The sequence below is a fragment of the Pungitius pungitius genome, chromosome 20 (assembly GCF_949316345.1).
Source record: "Pungitius pungitius chromosome 20, fPunPun2.1, whole genome shotgun sequence".
Taxonomy (NCBI): Eukaryota; Metazoa; Chordata; class Actinopteri; order Perciformes; family Gasterosteidae; genus Pungitius; species Pungitius pungitius.
In genome coordinates, this window is record NC_084919.1 from 1,812,773 (window position 1) to 1,833,258 (window position 20,486).

The following is a 20,486-nucleotide window of genomic DNA, read 5'->3' on the forward strand; positions in this document are numbered from 1 at the left end:
TGGGGGGGGGGAGGTCAGACGAGCGGCGACCTGCAGCCCGGGTGACTCACGTGAGGACCGGATGGAAAGGTCACGCGGCGCCGAGCAGACGCACCAAACGAAAACGCTACTTGGGGGCCGAGGCCGCGCCGTAATTAGAAGCCGGTTATTTTAGGAACAGGAGGAAAAACGGGGGGGGGGGGGGGGGGGGCTGCGGTTTCAGCGCAACCCAAAAAAGAAAACGTGTCTGCTGACGTTAATTAGCCGACAAGCCGCGCTCATTAGCTCGTTTGAAGGCGGCGCCGTCGAGTAGCGGCGACTTTGATGTGAACGCCGGCCTCCGCGGGGAAGAGAGACAACGCGAAGGAGCGCTTCCATTGAACCGCGGCAACAACGAGAGAACTAACGCATCGAGATGGCCGTGACGCGGTGACACGTGCCCCCCCCCCCCACCACCCCCGGCTAATTGGGAGAAAAAGAAAAACCCCACACGCGAGCAAAGAGGCGCAGACCTCATTGTGCCTTTGATCCATAAAACATGATGAGTTCAATTCCTGCCTCTCCTTTCATTAACTTAACCAACAGGCCCGGGACATGAATAAAACATCCGACGGGGGGGGAATGCAAAGTGAAAACAACAACAGGAAATGACTCCCACCCCCCCAAACAGAAACCGCTTTGACATTGAAGGGATTTTTTATTTTAGATTTCCTGTAACTCCTGCAGATACACGGCAGATGACTAAAAGGTCACAGAGCTGGTAAATAAATTGAAGGTTACCTGTGTGTGTGTGTGTGTGCGTGTGCGTGTGTGTGTGTGTGAGAACGATGACAACAAGCAACACTCCTCCCTTTCCCATCTAACAACCATCAACACCTTCAACGCTGCACTTAACCTGCGGCTGCTCGGGGGGGGGGAATGGGGGGGGGCTGGTGGAGCCGAGCAGATGTCACCACGACTGAAGCGCAGGTACAACATCTGCACACACACACACACACACACACACAGGTAAAACAACACTTCGTAGAAATGTGACATTTTTTCCCCTGCACTGTGGTGACAGTTGTTGTAAATAGTAAAATAAAAAAGTCTGGAGGTGTCAGAATTTAATTTTACATATAAAATATAATAATAATATATGATATAATCAGACCTTTGCAGACGATGTACTAACGAATCCGTTTGTGGACAATTTTCAGATTCTCACCAGTGAAAACTTCCCTTTGGAATCAATCATTAAATGACAGTAGCTACAGCTGTGCAGTAAGTGCAATAAGGTGGTTAAAGTGGTTACGGTGGTAGCACTGGTATTTGATAATAGTAGTGTGGTTAGTATTAGATAAGTGTGGTGCAGACGTATTTATAGAAGTAGTAGTGTTAAATCATTCATAGAGTTATCTTATATTTAGTGGTAGAGGAGTAGTGGGACAAACGGCCTCATCGCTGTAGTACTACCAGCAGAAATACTACAAGTAGCAGTAGCATGGAGTAGGACACGTAGTACCAGTAGTATTATCATGAACCGCTTGAATCGATGCAAGCAGTAAAAACATCTGATTGGTGTGTTTTTATGGGGCCTCTTATCGCATTAAGGAGGACCAGGGAGACACCTGGGATGTGAATCGATAGAGGGGGGGCTCCTGGGTCCCCCTGCAGTACACATGTAATATTTAGCAACACAGATGTAAAGCAGCCTGTGGGGGGGGGCACTGCAGTTATTTTTGGAGAGGCTTTGTTTCTCACAGATGTAAAGCAACAAAGCGCATTTGTTGGAATGAGTCTCAGTCCCACAGACGGAGACGGAGACATTAACATTAACCCGCCCCCCCCCCCCCCCCAAACAGCTGCACATGTCCCATTGGCTGAGCACCACGGAAGACATCCGTCCCCTGACTGCCCCTAACGTCTCACTGTGAATCTGTAGGAGACATGAGGTCACATGGTCATCCGACCCCGGCCCGCTAAGCTGCCGGGTCACGAGGCCGAAGGCCTTCGGCATCGCACGAGTGAAGATGAAGCTGAAATACTGCAGCAGCCCAACCTGCACCTCCATGCCTGCCCCCCCCCCCAACCCCCCCCCCCCCCTTCATCCCCCCTCACCACCTCGAGGAGCAATTAAGACATCTCCGATGCTAAATGTGGCAGAGTAGGTGGGACACGTCGCTTAGCGCGTTAATATTATTCACCCAGATGAAACAAGCGTTACTTTTTAATGAAGCACCTGAGTGGACCGATGGAAGGGAGACGGACGCTGTCCATCCTGCTGTCCAACAAGGACGGACGCGACCAAAGCGTCCCCGCCTTCCTTCACACTGAATCCCCGGAATGAGCCGGCGTACGCTGCGGCAGATGGTCCCCCCCCCCTCCTCCCCTCCTCCTTTTCGGCAGCCCCCAGCTAGCTGCTGCTGGTGGGCGGGTGGCGGTCCGATTGGCAGTGAACCCGGTTCTGTCATTACTGTGTCAGAGTTCTCGTGCTGGACCAGTCTCACAGGAACGGATACGACTGAGGGCCGCGGCTCCTTAGCAGGAAAACTAATGGTTCTGAAGAGGCAAACATCTGGTTGCCATGACGCCGGTCTCTAGCGCCGGGCAACAAAACAACGCACATCAATCACAAAGCCCCCCCCCCCCCCGCGGGCGAGACGGGTCACATCCTCACGTGGATCCAGAATCAGGTGAGGAGCCAAAAGCGCAATTGATTTCAAAAGACCTCATCAGTGATTCATGAGTGGATTTGGCTCAACACGGGGGGGGGGGGGGGGGCTTGTCGATAAATGGGGGGGAGGAGACCTGAAGGGGAGAAGAGCATAGATTATGATCCATACGCAGCTCTCAGTCTTTGGGAGCCCCCCCCCCCCCAATCATTAAAGCCCAGAAGGTGAACCCATGTGACGTCCTTCCTGCTCCACGTGGAGTTAAATATTTTCCCTCTAACGAAAGCAAACAAATCAATGCCTTCAATTTAATTCAATCGACGCAACAAATGACCCTGGAGCGAGCAAATAAACCAAGAACGTGGGGGTGAGATAATTGAATCGGGGGGGGGGGGGGGGGAGACAAATGATATCTCGTGCACACAAAGAAGTACACTCTGTCCTCAATGTGTCGTTTTGTTCTTTAGGCTTCGGGGGGGGGTTTACAAACTACTCATAAATACCGAGGCGCAGCGTTCTCCGTCTGGTGGATCTCTGTGTCGCAGCGACTCAAAGAGCCACACGTGGGGGGGCATGATGGAGGTCGGATCTCCTTGAGGACCACATCCTCCTCCGTAGTTGCCCTGTTGAGCTTCTCTCTCCGTTTCACCTCGTTCCCCTTGAACCGCGGCTTTTTGACCACCCAGCTTCCTCCTCCTCCTCCTCCTCCTCCTCCTCAAAACCAGCAGAAAGGAAATACGTTTGACCTCTCTGACCACTGTCCCACCTCGCTATCGCTTTCCCGCCAGTGCTGAAAATAGACGGCGTCCCCCAACGAGTGGGGGGGGGGGGGGAGAAAATCGAGGGTCCACGCTGGCTCGCAGCTGTGCGCGTCCTCAAGAAATAACGCGTCGCGGTAATTGTCTTTAAAGTGTTTGCACAACGTGACGCCAAACGAGCGAACCTCAGACGCTGCTCAGTTCAAACCGAGGAGGAGGAGGAGGAGGAGGAGGAGGAAGAGGAGGAGCGCACTCAGATCTGCACAAAACATGTTCAATTAACCAAGAAAAAGTCAGTGTTATTGCATGAGCTTTAAAATCACAATTATGTATCAACACCACTGAGTAAGGATCCGAGGTAATGACGTTAAACATCTGTAAAAGTCGGCGTGGTGAAAACACACTTTGACTCTAAAAGGATCTTTGTCCGCTGCGCTTGTTACGCAACAAAAGGCCCGTTTTCCCAACAAAAGGCCTTCTGCTTCCATACGGATGACGAGTAGTGGCGGCTGCTTGAGGACACGCAGCTTCATGTCTCATAAATAAATGTCCTACTGCAATTGTAGATAAAATATTGCCCCCGCAGGCTGGATCGCCCCGTTTGGCTCTCTGCACACGCCTCGACGCGCCGCCGCACCTAGAACTGAGACTTCGGCCCGTCTGCATGAATCGGCCCGCACGCAAACATCGGGCCTCCTCGCCTAGTGCCCCCCCCCCCCCCCCCCTCCTGCACACGTCACCTGACTTTGTCCCGCCGCGAACACGAGAACGATGGTTGTCACGGCTTCCGGCTCGACGGATGGAGCCTGAACTGACCTTTGCGACTTGGTTCTAACTTTTTTGTCCTTTACGTAAGTTCATTGTATTCCTTTTTTTTCGGGTCGCGCTGTCCCCGGCGGGGGGGGGGGGGGAAACAAACAGATCTCACAAACTCATGTGACGTCTGAAAAAAAAAAAAAGACAAACAGGGGGGGGCCCGGAGGAAGCAGGCGGGGACGGACTCGTACGGAGCAGCGCCGGGCTTCTGTTTGCTGAAGGGCTAGAATTAGCTTCCTGCCAATTAGCCCGGCCCACAGGCCCAAAGGGAACACAATACACATCCATTATACGCGCTCGCATCAGGCTGCCCCCCCCCCCCCCCCCACAGGGTTGTCTCCCTTGCAATTCATTAAAGCGATACGCTATCCTTGCCTTCCCTCGGGGGGGCAGTGCCAACACTATTACCCCAGACACACACACACACACACACACTGCTGATATCACAATCTGTGAAACTCAAGGAGCGCTAGCGGTCCTTAACGCGCAGCCCGCCTCCTTCACCAATAAGCTCCCGTTACACCAATGTCAGACTTGCAACTTCTCGCCCCCCCCCCCCCCCCCCCCCGAGCCGCCTACACGTGCAGCGCTTACATCTAGAAGTGTACAGGCCCCAAGCACAAACACAACCACACACACACACACACACTCGGTTGAGCGTACTCCAAGTGGCACATTACTTGAATACCTGAATATGCATCGTGAGGGCTGCACGACACAGAAGCAGGTTCGCGTGTGAGAGTCGAGGGACTGAGTCGACCCCCCCCCTCCCCCCCGTGAGTTTGGACGCGATGTCATGTGACGCATTTCAGCCTTTTGGGTTTACCGCTCAGGTGCTCGGGTGTAATTGTGTGGTTACATTATTGCCGAGCCGAGGACACGGGTCAGCGGGAGGACACGGTCACGGGACGACAGCTTTAGGATTCATCACGACGCCGACGCGCGCACACACACACACACACACACACACACACACACACACACACACACACCTGGTTCATACCCCGAGATACAACGCATTAAAACAGAGTCAGCGTGTCCCTGATTCACTCCGCTTTGCACACGCGCGTTTATGTTGCACTGGATGCAACATTGGGTAAAATAATCCTCAAAAAACCAAGCAGTGACGCAGCGGAGATTTGAGAGAAATGGATTGTTGGCCAGTGAATAACTTTGTTTGTTCTAAAATGTGCAGCGGCACGCAGACGTCTCCGAGGAGCCGATGCTTACGAAGACGTGTGAGCGAGGGTCCCTCTGGGGACTCACCTGCTCAGGTTCTCCTCGGCAACCGCTGCGCCTGCCGAATCTCAATCAGCGGCACGGTGACGCAGGCCGAGCGCTAACACGGGATGCTAACACGGGATGCTAACACGGGATGCTAGCAGGGCAACAAGGTCTCGACTGATTCAACTTTCTGTATCCTATCACTCGTGCCCCATGAGGGACCTTTTTTAGCTTTTATTTAAATGTGCTGATCATTTATTTGGGTTGTGTTTATACAAACGGCCCACATTTTGGCAGACTCTTCTATAATCTCCCCATAATAAACCAATTAAAACCGTTAAAACCAATATTTTAGATCCCATGGCCATTCCGCAGAAAGCCGAGCATAATGAAGACAAGACACCAGCGAGCCAGTGCTTACATTTCAGAAAGTACTTGAAACGATTTCTTTGGCACTGGAAAGCTGAAGTTTGTGCGATGCCAGATTTCTCATTTTCAAACTGCTCTCCAAACGCTCACTAAAACTTGTACCAACACAAACAACACTGTGAATAAATCCAATGGAGACACGTCTGTGCACCTCCTCCTTTGGGTCCAGACCTCCTCAGCTAATGTGAAGCTGCCTGCACGTCTGTGTTCTAAACCCACAAAGGGGTCGTTGGTTTCGCTTTTTGGATACACACTTGGAAATGTTCCGAGCCGAAGGCCTCGGTCCTCGGAGGAGGGCGTGGAGGGGGGGGGGGGGGGGGGGGGGGCGAAGGGTCCTCGACTCTGGAACCGTTCTCTGGAGGCATTTGACTTTGTGAAAACTCGTCGAGGAAATGCAAATATCCTGCAAATAATTAATGAGTTCTTCGGTGGAAAAGAGGGTGCTTTGTAATAAGAATCCTCCGCGGACGTCATGTGGATACGAGTCTGGCTTTTTAAGTCCACGGGGTGGGGGGGCGCGTGGGGGATGGGAACGAGAGGGGGCGGGGGGGGGTGGGGGGGCTGGGCCTTTGATGAAAGAACAAAGCGAAAGGTGGCGACCTGCACGCTGCTCGGACTCCCCGCTTCCCCTTTCATGCGAGGCAGCGGGTTCGGCGTTCAGTCCGGTCACGCGTAGACGCCGCCCCCCCCGCACCACCCCCAACCCCCCCGCGCCGCGGTCTGAGGGGCAGACGGAGCCTTCACGCCGCTCGGCCCGCAACGAGACTGCGTGTTCCCGCCCGCGTCCTCCATGCTTTCACCTCTCAGGGAATACGTGTGGAAACAAATGCATCGGCTGCCCTTGAGTGGGTTTAGCGCCCCCCCCCCCCCCCCCCCGCCCCCCCCCCCCCTCCTCTCACACCCCCCCTGTTCCCGGTCTGTGAAATAAGAAGCACTGGCAGTCCTCACCGGGGATGGAGAGGCTGCACGGCGACGCGCGTGAGAAAGCCGAGAGAGAGAAGAACAAAGCGTCTCTCTTTCCCCCTGACGGCCAAAACGACGTTTACAACAGCAGCAACACGCCTTGCACATGAAAGAGGTCCGACTGGTGGGGCTGGGATCCCCCGAACTGACCCGAACTGACCCGACCCGGAACAACGCCCTGCATCACCTTCATCTAGCTGATATCCTGTGGAAAAGTTGCATTTCATTTCACGGTGAAACGTCGCTCGTTCCTCGGTGCTTTGGGCCTCCACGAAGCCGTCGCTTTAAAAGCCAGAAAATGTAAAACCTGCTCGAGTAATTGAATCATTAGTATTGATCAATAATCCTATTTTACCCCCCCTCTCTCCCCCTGCTTGATAAATTATGGCCATTTGGTGGAGCGAGGCAGTGAAAAGGAACAGAGGAGTAGAATGTAGCTGTGTGTGTGTGTGTGTGTGTGTGTGTGTGTGTGTGTGTGCAGCGCTGTGTGGTCGGCAGCGACAGATATCGATCGGGCTGAAAGACTCAGCGTCCGGGTATCTGATCTCTCAGTAGGGGGGGCGTGGGGGGGGGCCCGGGGTGTGGGGGGGGCGTCCACTCGCTGCCAGCTCCTTTTGTGCCACTAAGCCCAAATAACGACAACCCGAAGAAGCAAACGAGGGAGCGCCGTACACTATAAGTGGCCCCCCAGTGTCCACCCCCCCCCCCTCCCACCCCCCCTCTAGAGCTATCACAGCTGATTCTCAGGGATCGTACAAAATGATCCAACAACTTCTACAGATCCTTAAAAAAAAAAAGAAAAAAGGGCCGGCTCTGGGCGGCTCCACCCTAGATCTGCCTCTGGGAGCCGGGATGAGGAGGATGAGGAGGATGAGGAGGATGAGGAGGATGAGGAGGATGAGGAGGAGGTGAACTGCTCCTCTGCTCCCCCACCCTCTCACTGATGTTCACCCTTTTGTTTCGGCCCGACCACGTAAAACGTTTTGTTCGGGCTGACCTCAATCCGCCGCCCGAGCTGGCTGCCAACTTGCATCATGGCGCCTCCTTCATCGGGTCCGGCTAAAGCTGCACAAACGCCGCCGCCCCCTCCCCCCCTACCTCCCCCCGGCGGATTAAAACATCACCTGAACCCCCTTAAAAGTCCAAAGTTTGCATCAAAACATAAGCCCTCAAATCCAGGAGAATTACCGAGTCGGCTTAAACTGTCTCGGTGAACAAGCGTGGAGAGCGAGGTCCGGGTTTACTTTGAAGTTCTGGGTACAAGACGTGACCCGAATCCCCTCACACGGGGGGGGGGGGGGAGCAGAGACCTGCTCAGACCCTTTCGTGCACATCTGGCCTCGCGTCATCGAGGAGGACCAACGGAATGAATTCCACTCACCGGGGGATCTGGGACGCAGCGTTGCAGGGACGCAGCTTCACAGCAGAATCCAAGGCCATCTCTGCGAAAAGAAGATGGCAGACATGAAGACATGAAGTTCACACGCATCACAATAAGCAGTCCAGTGTCAGCCGTCATGGTTCCATCCCCCTTTAAACAGTGAAATGGTTCCATCCCCCTTTAAACAGTGAAATGGTTCCATCCCCCTTTACACAGTGAAATGGTTCCATCCCCCTTTAAACAGTGAAATGGTTCCATCCCCCTTTAAACAGTGAAATGGTTCCATCCCCCTTTAAACAGTGAAATGGTTCCATCCCCCTTTAAACAGTGAAATGGTTCCATCCCCCTTTACACAGTGAAGCAGATTGTGACCATGCAGCAAAAGGGGAGGGCCTCGATCCGTTGATCGAGCCTTCAGAGGGGGGTTCACTGGTAATGAGGTGAATGCCACTGAGCCCCCCCCCCCACGCAGATGGAACAGCACGCGAAGGAAGCGGGGGGGGGTGGGGGGGGGGGGACAGACGTGTGATGAGAGGAAGCATCGAGGATGTCCAACTGTTCTCCGGCAGTGAGAGCAGCCGAAGATGAAGAGAGAAGCTTGTGCTATTTAAGTGCTTCCTACGTGTCGTTAGTCCACGTGAGTGAAGAACGAAAAGGTCCGACAGCGTTTTGAACAACTCGTGCAAACAGGTGGTTTGAACAATGCATTGGAAAGGAAATAAAGACTAATACTGATATGCATGTGTCCCATATGTACTTTCACGGGCATATCGTGATGAATCTGTATTCCAGGAACCTCTGTAGTGTGTAAGTGATGTCCACAAAACGCCTGCACTTCTAAAAGCGTTTATCAACTGACCGGAATGATGACTGGTGCAGGGGAAGCATTTAATCCCGCGTGACGGGTACACGTGTTGAGCACAGCTTCGGAAAAAAAAAAGAAAAAGAAAAAAGGACTTAAACACTTTCTACAAACAGTTGTGAATCACGCGACGAATCGGCCGTGAATCTAATCCTAAAAAACTCAAAGACCCCGAAGGCTCAGCGAAGCGTCTCCATCCTCCGTCTGCGACTGGTCCAAAGAGGAAACGCGCCGCGCAGAGGCTGTCAACTTCTATCGGCGCTGGCCCGGCCTGACGGAGGCCTAATGGCTACGATTACATGGGAGGGGTGGGGCGGGGGGGGGGGAACCATCAGACACCAGAGTCTAGTAATGTCCCACTGTGCTGTTAATTGTCACTGCGTGTAACGTTTGTTGCTCTTAACTTGAGAGATTAATCGAGGCGATAGTCAAAGAGAAAAAGGCTTGTAATGCACCAAATGTTTTTCATCCTTTCATTGCTTCGTTCGGCACCTCACCTTCTTGTTTATTTGAGAGTCACTTAGAATCAGGAGACAACCCCCCCCCCCCCCCCCCTGCAAAAAACAAACCAAACAAGCAGCAAGTCTAAAAAAGTAAAAACTGACAACCCGACGTGAGAAAAGGACCCACAGGAGACCAATCCGCTGATGAAGCACAGGTGCTGTACCACGAAGGCAGAGGGGGGCAAAACCCCTTCACAATAAGACAGGAAACGGAATAAATGGGCCTTTAAGTCTCGATTGAAAAGTCGGAATCAGGTGGTGAACATTTTATTGAGATCTTCCGAGTGGTTAAACGTGGTGGTGTCAAAGGTTGAAATGATTCAAAAGGAATCGAACTTTCCTCAGCTCCCTGACGACATGTTTGCGTGATCATGATGAGCAGCTGCTCCTCTCTGGTCCACAGTAGGTCGTGTGTAACCCTCCCCTTGTGGTTTACCAGTTTTTTTCGAGATACATCTGAGATGATTTTGCACATAGAAGAGGTCTGAGGTCCAAGGCCTCATCGTGTGGAGGAGCTGGACAAGGTTTCACGTCTGAGGCACATGGACCATCGTCGTGGCGACGGCCTGAGGGATGAATCCCGCTTGGACGTTTGGTACCCGTGTTGCAATCTGTCGGTTTGGAGGTTTAAAGGAACCAGGTAATTGGTTATTAATAGAAACCTGGACCTTTCAGAAACAACAGAACTGGTGAGACGCAGGGATTGGCTGCTTCAGGTCGGATTTATGGAGGAGAGCAGCATCACGAATGCTGTCGCTTCGTGTCCGTCATATTACCGTTATTTTACATTTTCAATGAAGACGGGACATTTAAATGGGAGCAATGATGGGAATAAATTCACTCCACGACGAGCCAGTCCCTGGAAGCAGCTTTTTGGACGGAGAGTCTGCAAGGCGCTCGGCGCGCAGCGCGTCACATGATGCAGGTCAATAGGAGCGGGCGGCGTATTACACACCCTTCGCTGTGTTATCTCCACAGCGACAGGACGCCTTCGGCTCGCGATGGGGTACCGGCCGTGGGTGTGGAGAGCAGTAAAGACACCAGCTTCACACGCGATAAACCGCCGCGCTGATACGATCCGCCGCAGGCCCTCGTGGGGTACATGAGGTCATCGTGACCTTTGACCTTTGGTCTAATCCCTTCATCTGTTTGTGCCTTTAGGTTTCCCTCAGATTGAGAACAAAGGGGGAGGAGATGTAACAGCTGGAAGGGGAAGCTCCGAAGGGTCGACAGGGACGATATGTGGATAATCCAGAGAGAGATTATCTCTCTCTCTCTCTCTCTCTCTCTCTCTCTCTCTCTCTCTCTCTCTCTCTCACCCCCCCCCCCCCCCCAAAAAAAAATATACAGCAACCTGTGAGAGCGACAATGCGGCAGTTAAACAGTTAGTCCGTCATGCCAAGTTGATCTGATTAGCTTGAGCTAAACCCAGGGCTCCACACACACACACACACACACACACACACACACACACACAATGAGATGCATCCGGAGTGCAACGTGCAAAAAGAGGACCTGGATTTTTTTAATCCCCTGGCGCGGACTAGAGAGGAGGCTCATGGGAGCATCCAGCTGCATGCGTCTCATGCATCTCATGCGTCTCATGCGTTCCCCCCCCCCCCCCCCCCGCCGCTAACCGCCAAATGTCTCGGTGGTTGATGTTGCAGCAGGTTAACGCGTTAACAAAGTCCTCCTGATACCCAGAATTTGTCATTTATTAAAATAAGTTTTCCCCATTTCAGCCAAGTTTTTTTAAGTTAAGACCTTTTTTAAAAAACATACTTTATTATATTTGTGTAGCTTTGGCCATAATTTAAATGGTTTTGATAAAACTCAAGGGACATTATTTTTCGACGAGGCAACCCATTAAAAACCTTCTCCTGAACCCTTGAACATCCACTTCTATCTCTTAGTTCCACCTGGTCGGCCTGCAGAAGACCCGGAGATGTCAGTGCAAGCGGAAGCTAAAAAATACACAAAGGCCTGCATCTCCATCCCTTTTCTTTCCAACCTCACGTTTAAGCGCTTTAGTCCCCTGAGTCACACAGAGCAGCCGAGCCGTGTGTTTAAGTTTTAATCGTTTCCTCCAGCTACCGAGAATGAGTCACTGCGCTCCTCTCCACTGCGAAAACAAACCCATGGATGTTGGGGAGCGCGACTCGTTTCTAGGAGGAATGCACACAGAAGCTGAGGTCTGCTCCCCCGGTCATTCCGCTCCAGTTGGGGACGGCGAAGGGTCTCGGAGACCCTAACTGGGGAGACAAAGGGAAATGGAATCCCAGCCGAGTGCTTCAGGAGAAACCGCTTCCCCGAACTTACACAAAGGCCGTGATGTGAGAAACGTCTCCTCCAACACCAACACTTTCTGAGAGAAAATGCTAAATGCTGTTGGGATTCCACCCACTAGCGTTGGTATTGTTAATTCCTTTTAACTCTGCAGAAGATGAAGGACATTTAATCAGGATAATAAGACAGAATCTTTAAAAAAAAAGGCCACTTTGTATGCATTATGTAAAAGCTCGAGGAAGGTTACTGTCTCCTCGTCCCTTTAATGGGACCTTGAGTGATGCATTAATTATTCACATTAATGTTTTGTCCATTGCACTCCATTGTTGTGTTTGTTTTTAAATCGATTCGGCAATCTCAGCAGGGAAAAAAAACAACAAGAAAAAGCTTCTTTTTTTTTTTACAAATTTCCAGCGGAACGAGAGAATAAATCTGTTTATTTTCCAGCAGGACACAGGTGTGCAGCCTCGACAAACCACGGACAAACGGCACGGCGTCCCGCACGGGGATGGACCGGTCTTTGGACCATCGTCCAACCGACAGCACCCAGAATGCAATGGGGCTACAGACCACAAACGCATTCAGGCTGAGGTGGAGGACAGGGAACAAATAAAGATGTATATATATATATATATATATACATATATATATATATACTACTTACTTATTAATAGACACACTAATTCAAAGCTGCACGGGTGAGAAGTAAACAAGATGGAGGACGTTAGAGCAGATTATCGCTCCAGAAGAGGGTCTCAACTTAAGGTTCTACTTTTAGAAAGGAAAGGGGCTTAAATGAGGATTACTTCAGGTTAGAGGTCTGCGTTCACATGGTGAGGGGAGGAGGGTCGCTGGAGCAGAGTCCGTGATGTTTGATCGATGGCTGGTGGGGCTCACGGGGGGGCGGGGGGGGGGGGGGGGGGTCCACAGAGACGATGCCCCCGACCTTGGGGTGACAAATTGGGCAAGTCGGTTATTTTCAGACAGCGGAGGCTTAAAACGCTTCTAATCTCGGAAGGACTTCCCTGAGAAGACGATCATCTACTGCATCACTGCTTCATTTTTCACTTGCTTTACATTTGTATTTATTCATTATTTTTTGCCTCTCAATGAACTTTTTAAAGTTAATACAACATTTTTATTGTTATTATTAATATGATTATTAATGTAATCATTATTGTTAGTGTCATTATTTTATAGGATTCCAGTTCAGTTAATCTCTTAATTGACATTTTTAGTTATTTTCAAATCAACAATCTATTTTTGTCTGATTCGCTCCATCGTTTTCCATCAAGTATCCAAAGAGCCACACGCACCATGTGACACATTCCTTCATCCCCATGAACACACACACTCACACACACACATACACCCTCTTTAGTCTATTTTGACTCAGTCACACACACACACACCATCCTTCTGCCCCAAATACTCACCAGAGCACCAAACCAGCATTAATCCGCCGCTGAAAATAGTCCCGGACAAACTGAAATGATCCTTATTGTTTGTGCGTGTCCCTCGCAGTGTAGAACAAGCTCTTCTTGTGTGTGTGTGTGTGTTTATATTCTTTCCGGCCTTTTCATGCACAAATTCAAATGGATTCACCTTGGAGCCGTAGTAAACACACACACACACACACACGCTGCTAATTTAAAGCGCTTAAGAGAACGTATTAAGATCTATTTATAAGTCGACCTGCTTTCTGCAGGCAGGGATTCCACAACAAGGGGGGCAGACGTACATCGGCCTGCAACCGCCTTACCTGAGATGCACAAAGCTGTTTGGTGATGTTGGCAATGAGCAACAACATTAACACTGACACACCAACAGGAAGGAGAGCGACACTAAAGGAGTTTTCTCTGGCACCGAACTTAATTTTCAATGTAAATTCTGTTGTTTTTTATTATTATTAAATCTGTAAATCTACCCGAATCTGTGCATTGTGTCGTTTGTTTCTTTTGGAATGGCAACAGTAGATCAGATCACGGAATACAGTCACAGTATTTAATGATCCAACAACCCTCAAAGGCTCCAAAATGTACCTCAATGCCATCGAAATATCACTTCCTGGGTTTAAGTTTGCGTTAGTGTCTTAAACCTGAATTGTCTTTGCTGACCAGAAGAGGTGATGATGAAATAATGATATTTGTAGTCAATGCATGTAGTGAACGTGTGACACAATGAGGTGGCCCCAACCCCCTCCAGCCTCCACATTTTTGGGTGAAACTCAAATAAAAGTCCTGAATCTTCCATCGGTTCGAACAGGGCGGCTTTATCGCTGCAAACAACAAGGAGGAATCTCTGAGACGGAGGCCTGAAAACGCTGCGGTGGTGGTTTTTTTCCGGGCTCGTCGTCGCTGGCTGATTCACAATCGATTCGTGTCCTCGGCGAGTCTGTTCGTCGTTAATAAAATACGCCGCATGTCTTCAGGAGCACTCAAGTCATTTGTAATCAACATAGCCACGGGATGCATGACACAATTATTAATTAGTTTTTTTTTTTTTTTTTGTTCCTCACTGGGAGGACTTTAATGCAGTCAGATTTAATCAGCGAGGGATAATTTAATTGCAGTCAGTTGGAAAATACCACAATCTGATATGTTAATCTGCTCACATCACGCTGGATGTTTGTTCCTCTGCTGAAGAGCGAGGAGGACGATAACGCACTCACGCTACTCCACAGCGAAGCTAATGCAACAGAATAGAACACAAGGAGATCGGGGCCAGGAGGACGAAGACGCTCCAGTCAGGGTCCGAGTGTGTGGGACCCACCCCCCCGCCCGACCGAGAGCACGAATGCAACTAAGGTCCAAAAGGAACGGAGCTAAAAGGCATCTTTCATCAATTATTTTTGCATTCACAGTTTCAGGACACTGGTTAACTTAATTATGCTCCCCAGGCTGCAGGAGTTCATAGCGAACGCGCTGGTTCTCCCCGGGCTGAGATATCAACACGGCAGAGCGAGTCAAACAGAGCGTATCTAAGGGGGGGGGGGGGGCACAATCAACCCACAACCGCTGTGTGTCCAGTGAGGATCCAACGTCGGATATCAAAAGGCGCCGCGCTGACGGGTCGGTCACCTGGAGTCAGCCGAGTAGTAGAAGGAGGGGTTCTGAGGGTAAACAACCCCCTCCCCCCCCCCCCCCAACCCGCCTCTGTCCTGAGGACATCAGTCGCACACAGCAAGGACTCGCTGCATGGATCAGTGCAGCGGTGGTATGACGTCGGACCACAAAGCTCCCCGTCGAGGTTGGAATGGATGAAGAAGGAAGTGCTGGTACTTCTCTGTCTGTTGGTCTTCATCTGTGGGTTCAAATGAAGAGCCACCATGTCCCCACGTAATCAATGGTTTCTGTTGTTCAAAATGATTAATAACTTTAGGGCCACGATTGCTCTTCTGCAGTGTCGTTGATAAAAAGTGTGTGAATACCAGATGACGAACCCAAGCCCACACACACAGTGAGCCACCAATAGTAGCCACACAAACTCACTGTACTACTACACTGTACTGTACTGTACTGTACTGTACTGTACTGCATGTAGGCTGGTTTCATGCTCCACCATTAGCTTCACTTCAAACACATTTCTTCCCCCCGCTTCAGTCCCCCTGGATCTATAATCGTCTTTTCCCGGGTTTGGCCCCCCCATCGACAGCGATGCAGCAGGATCCATTACCTGAGGCGTCCGTGAGAGTGTTATTAGGACTCTTTGTTCACCCTCTCACATGTGAAACACCGTGTGAGCATTTTGGCCCCTGCACCATTAGCAACCTGAAACGCATTACTTCAGAGGGGGGTGGGGGGGGGAGGACTACAACGTTTCTGCCTGTACACTGGAGGTGCACCTCGAGGGTCCGACTGCCTTCATCGCAGCTCGTAATGAGCAATTATAAGAAAACGGAGATAAGCAGGTCAAAATCATCAAAACATGACGCCGGCCCAATTACAGACTGGCACTCCTTGTGTGCCTGCAGGTCGGAAGGGAGGTCAAGGGGAGCAATGATTGGTTACCATGACAATGCCAAAACCCCCAAAAGGTGAAGGTAATTCTTTTTTGACACCACCAGCTTGAAATCAACGGCACCTTGAATACCAAAGAGTGCAGTGAGATAACTGCACAAGAAGCAAAAATAACGTTCAAATATTCAAACTATACAATTAACTATTTTAATAAGGAAGCAGCAAGAAGCAGCCTCACCTACCTTCCTTACCTAGCTACCTCACCTACCTGCCACACCTACCTGCCTCACCTACCTGCTTCACCTAGCTACCTCACCTACCTTCCTCGTCTACCTGCTTTCCTTACCTACCTTCCTCATCTACTTACTAACCTCACCTACTTGCCTCACCTACCTTCATCACCTACATACTTACCTCACCTACCTGCCTAACCTACCTGCCTCACCTACCTGCTTACCTACCTTACCTGCCATACCTACGTACCTGTACTGCTTTCCAGGTAATACCTCACAACAGGATGTCAATAGGAGGAATGTTTTTATTGATCAAAGCTCTCTCTCTGTCTCCCCTCACAGAGACCTTTATTAGTTTATTAAAGGAAGTCATTGGAAGATTGGCTCGACAAACAGATGGAACATAAGGGCTGGAAACTGACTGCTTAACGGAGAGAGAAAAAACGGCAAATTCAAGTTTATTGACAATAATTAGTCCTTTAAGTGAAATAGTTGTTGGTGAAATAATTGTGCTGCAGATAAGGATATATACTGAATTAAGGATGGGCAGTTAAAACAGCAACAAATCACAAGCCAAATGTAGTGAGATGAGATCAGAAAAAAAGCCACTGAATTTGGGTAAATTATTCATTGGATTTGATGTGTTTAAATGATTTCCCCGACCTACGTGATCATCTCTTACAAAGACCAAAAACAAAACCAACCGACTACGTGCTCGCTGTGTTATCTGTTCCCCTCGAGGGCCCCTTTGGGTGCCATGAAATCTTTCAATTAGGGAGGTGCTAATTGTGTCTAACAGCGAAGGAGGGCAGATATTTAGGGACCGTGACACTGAGTATTTGTCGCTGATGAAAGTGAAAGCAGGGGGGAGCGCTTGAAAGAAACATAACATTATTCCAGGTCCATCGATATTCACACACTGAACCACCCCCCCCCAGGACCCCCCCCCCTCACACGACACCACACACCTCCACAAGGGACTGTTTATAGACATAGTGGCTAAAAATACCAAAGAGCCCCAGTGTGTGTGTGTGTGTGTGTGTGTGTGTGTGTGTGTGTGTGAGAGCATGATGAGAGAATCAGCTGGCTGATTGGACAGAGCTCCATTCATTGCAGGGGGGGGGGGGGGGGGGGGAGGGAGCAACACAACAACAGAGATCCCGAGTGGCGCCTGCTCTGCCAAAGCAAAGCCGATTGGCTCTTTATTCAATTTACCTGTTTTCCACTCCGATAATTAAGGTGTGTGGAACGGGAGACAAACAGGCAACGGCCAATAAGCATCCATCACCCTTTGTGGATGGAGCATGCGGGGGGGGGGGGGGGTGTGGGGGGGTGGGGGATGAGGAGGGGGGTTTTGGGCTAGTGGAGACTCTTAATTGGCTCAGAGGCCGTGGCGCAGTGGAGGGAAAACACTTCACTCTTTCTTCTTCCTTCTTCCTCTCTGCATGCATCAACCTAACTCCACGTCCCGTTTGCCTCTTCTTCTTTTGTTTCCGTCTCTATTCCCACGTCGTCTCACCACCACACAGACACACCCACCACTGTGCACGTTTCTATCACAACTCGTTTCCCGCCTCACACGCTCACACGGGGCCACGCCTAAGATGGCCGCGTTGGAGCAGGCCTTCGCGCTATTTATTTATCCTTCACGGGAACGAGACTGAAACTCTGCTGCGTCGTTCGTGTGTTGTGCCGACGAATCGCCGCTAACAGACAGCACTTCCTTGTGAGTGAGAATAGATTACGTGACCCCCCCCCCCCCCCCCACCTCCCAAAGCTTTGTCAAATAGGATTTTGCTAATCCAATTTCTTGCTAGAACGTTTGCACTTGTGACCTGTTCTCACCCCCGCAAGTGTCAATGCTCCTTGCTAACTGTTAGCGTGCGGCTAAGCTGAGGACTCCAATGGGGACACGGAGGCTTCCCCTCAGACTAGGGTTGGGCGGTGTACCGGTACCCTTAGGTTTAAAACGGTACGGTTCTGACTATTTTTAGTACCGGTACTACTTCGGGTACGAAGTATTTATTATTTTACGCATTTTTTTGGTCCCAAAAAGAGGAAATGTCCGGGTAAAAGAGGATCAGCATTTGCTGATGTTTGACCGTTGACTCAAAGTTGTTGTGAAGCCAACAAACACAGCTACAGGCTGCAATCTCTCACAGTTTCCCCGTGTGACTCACACGCTTTTGCGTCTCACGCTAAAAACACAATCTGCGCTGGTTCATCTCCAACCTCGGCGACAGTAAATGGCGCGACTATTCGCGCACGTAGCGTTCAAAGAAGCCGACGCGAGAGCACTTAATAGTAGCATCAGCGTCTGTGTTATAACCAGCTGCTAACATCGCTAACGAGACTTCTTGCTAGCAGCTAAACTCAGTGAAACCTGTTGAAATCCGCTAACTTTGTTTATGATAAAGCAGCGAATAATAAATAATACACACTAGATGCAATTTTCATTGTTGTTTTTAAATAAAGGGGAGAAATCGCCCTTTAATTATGTGTCCATCTTTAATGTACCAAATCCACATAGCTTTAATTTTTTTTTCCATCTCAAACACACATCTGTAAAATGATGTAATTTATACTTATGGAATAACGATGTAGTCATATAGTCAGTTACGAACAATAGGCCTACATAGCTGTGTATAATCAATGGTTTTTTTACCATGTCGTTTTCATTAATATCTTGCTGTAGGTTAATACTAATATGAAGGACATTTGTTAAGTGTTAAAATGCTGGGCAGGAACAGGCTGGTAAAAAGGGAGCCTTACAGATGTTTTATTTATTACTATCATTGATAAATATTCCAGTATCTTATGTGTGCTATCGTATCGAGTATCAAAACATTTTGGTATGGTATCGAAGTCAGAATTTTGGTATAGGAACAACCCAACCTCAGACGCTCCGAGCAGCACTGTCCAGCTGCACGTGGAAGACGCTTTCGGGGTGGACGCACGTAATAAAGTCGAATGTTCACATGTAGTCGGGTTGGTCGTTGTGCGCGGTGTCACTGAAGTCACTGGGTGATTTTTTAGAAAACGACTTGCGCATTTACTCTTTGTCACTGACGCGTCCAAAGCTGACAGAGGTTTTTGTGGCGTTAACAGTGTGAAGCTTAGCAGCAGTGACCGAGCTAATCTGTTTAATGCACTGGGGTGAAAACTGGCTGACGTCTCCTCCTCTCTGTAGAACCACTCACACGGAAACACTTTAAAAGCCGCATTTCAACACGACTGGCACAACTTTTTCTGAAGATCACTCGCTTACAGTGATAATCAAACGTTGCTCAAAAACATCTCAGCCTTCACAGCGGGGCGCGGGGGGCTCCATCTCAAAGGGTCTTTTGAAATAAAGCCACGAACACAAGAGCCCCCGGGTCTTCATTGTGGTCGGATTCATTTTCCCGTCCTCGCGGTGTTGACCCTCAGAACAGACTCCAACGACGGAGCCGCTCGAACGTATTAAAAGCAATAAGAGGATCAGCTGAAAGGCGGAGGATCAGATGATTCTGTATGATTGGAATCGTGGCTTCTCACCGTACTGTTTTTCTATATTGATTAAAGGCCTTCATGCCAAAGAGTTCTTCTTTACCATTCTTTCCCTTGAAATGTGAGTATAAAGGACCCCGAACATCTGACACCGATGGCTTAGAGGGGAACTTTTGACGGCCACATCGGGACATGCTCACGGAAGGCTTCTGCGACTTCATACCGCTGTATCCTGCTGTGCCCCCCCCCCCCCCACGTATCTGCCAAGACGAATACTGCAGCTTATTAACTAGATTCAAGAAATAGCAACTGCGGCCAGGGAATAAGCTGCTTAAGCTGGATGTTCACACAGTGAGCAGGCACAGTGTCCTAATCTATTTAGAGCCGAGCAGAGCGGTATTTTTCACATGAGCAAAGTATATTCTGATTAAAAGATGACATCTCAAAAAGCTTTTTTTTTTCCCGTCAACCGATTTTCCCGCCCGCGAGCCGCGTGACCTCGTTCAGGGAAAACCAAGAGGGTTTTTTCTCGTCAGCTCGGATCCCGTTTGAGAGGATCCTTGTGTCGCGGATACGCTGGAGGACAGTAGACTGAAGTAGAGGGACTGAGTGGCTCCACAGTGTGACGCCAAGTGTTCACCATCATCCGCCCCACATTCAGCACATAGTGATCGTCTACTTGGCATTTCATAAGAGATGGGTTGTGGTTGTGTGTGTGTGTGTGGGTGTGTGAGTGATTGTGAGTCTCTGAGTCTTTCCACAGCTAATTAGACTTTACATTTGGTCTTTGTTCTGGGACCCTGTGATTATATTATTTTACAAATGTGTATTTCTTGCCATATTGTTCTTGCCTGTTGTAATACGGCATTCCTCTTGTTTGTCTACCATATTCAATACAAAGTGAAATTGATTTGCAATTGAAAGTACATGAAAAAAAGTCTTTTTGGCAT

The 20,486-nt window shown here is 49.8% G+C and overlaps 1 protein-coding gene across 2 annotated transcripts in view; it reads right to left on the reverse strand.

Moving 5' to 3' along the window:
* The window catches only part of lrfn2b (leucine rich repeat and fibronectin type III domain containing 2b), a 57,955-nt gene that overhangs the window by 27,411 nt on the left and 10,058 nt on the right, over nt 1–20,486 (reverse strand). For both annotated transcript variants that reach the window (XM_037449597.2, XM_037449596.2), the window contains exon 2: nt 8,205–8,265. The gene's annotated coding sequence lies outside the window, so the exon portion shown is untranslated. The remainder of the gene's footprint in view (nt 1–8,204; nt 8,266–20,486) is intronic.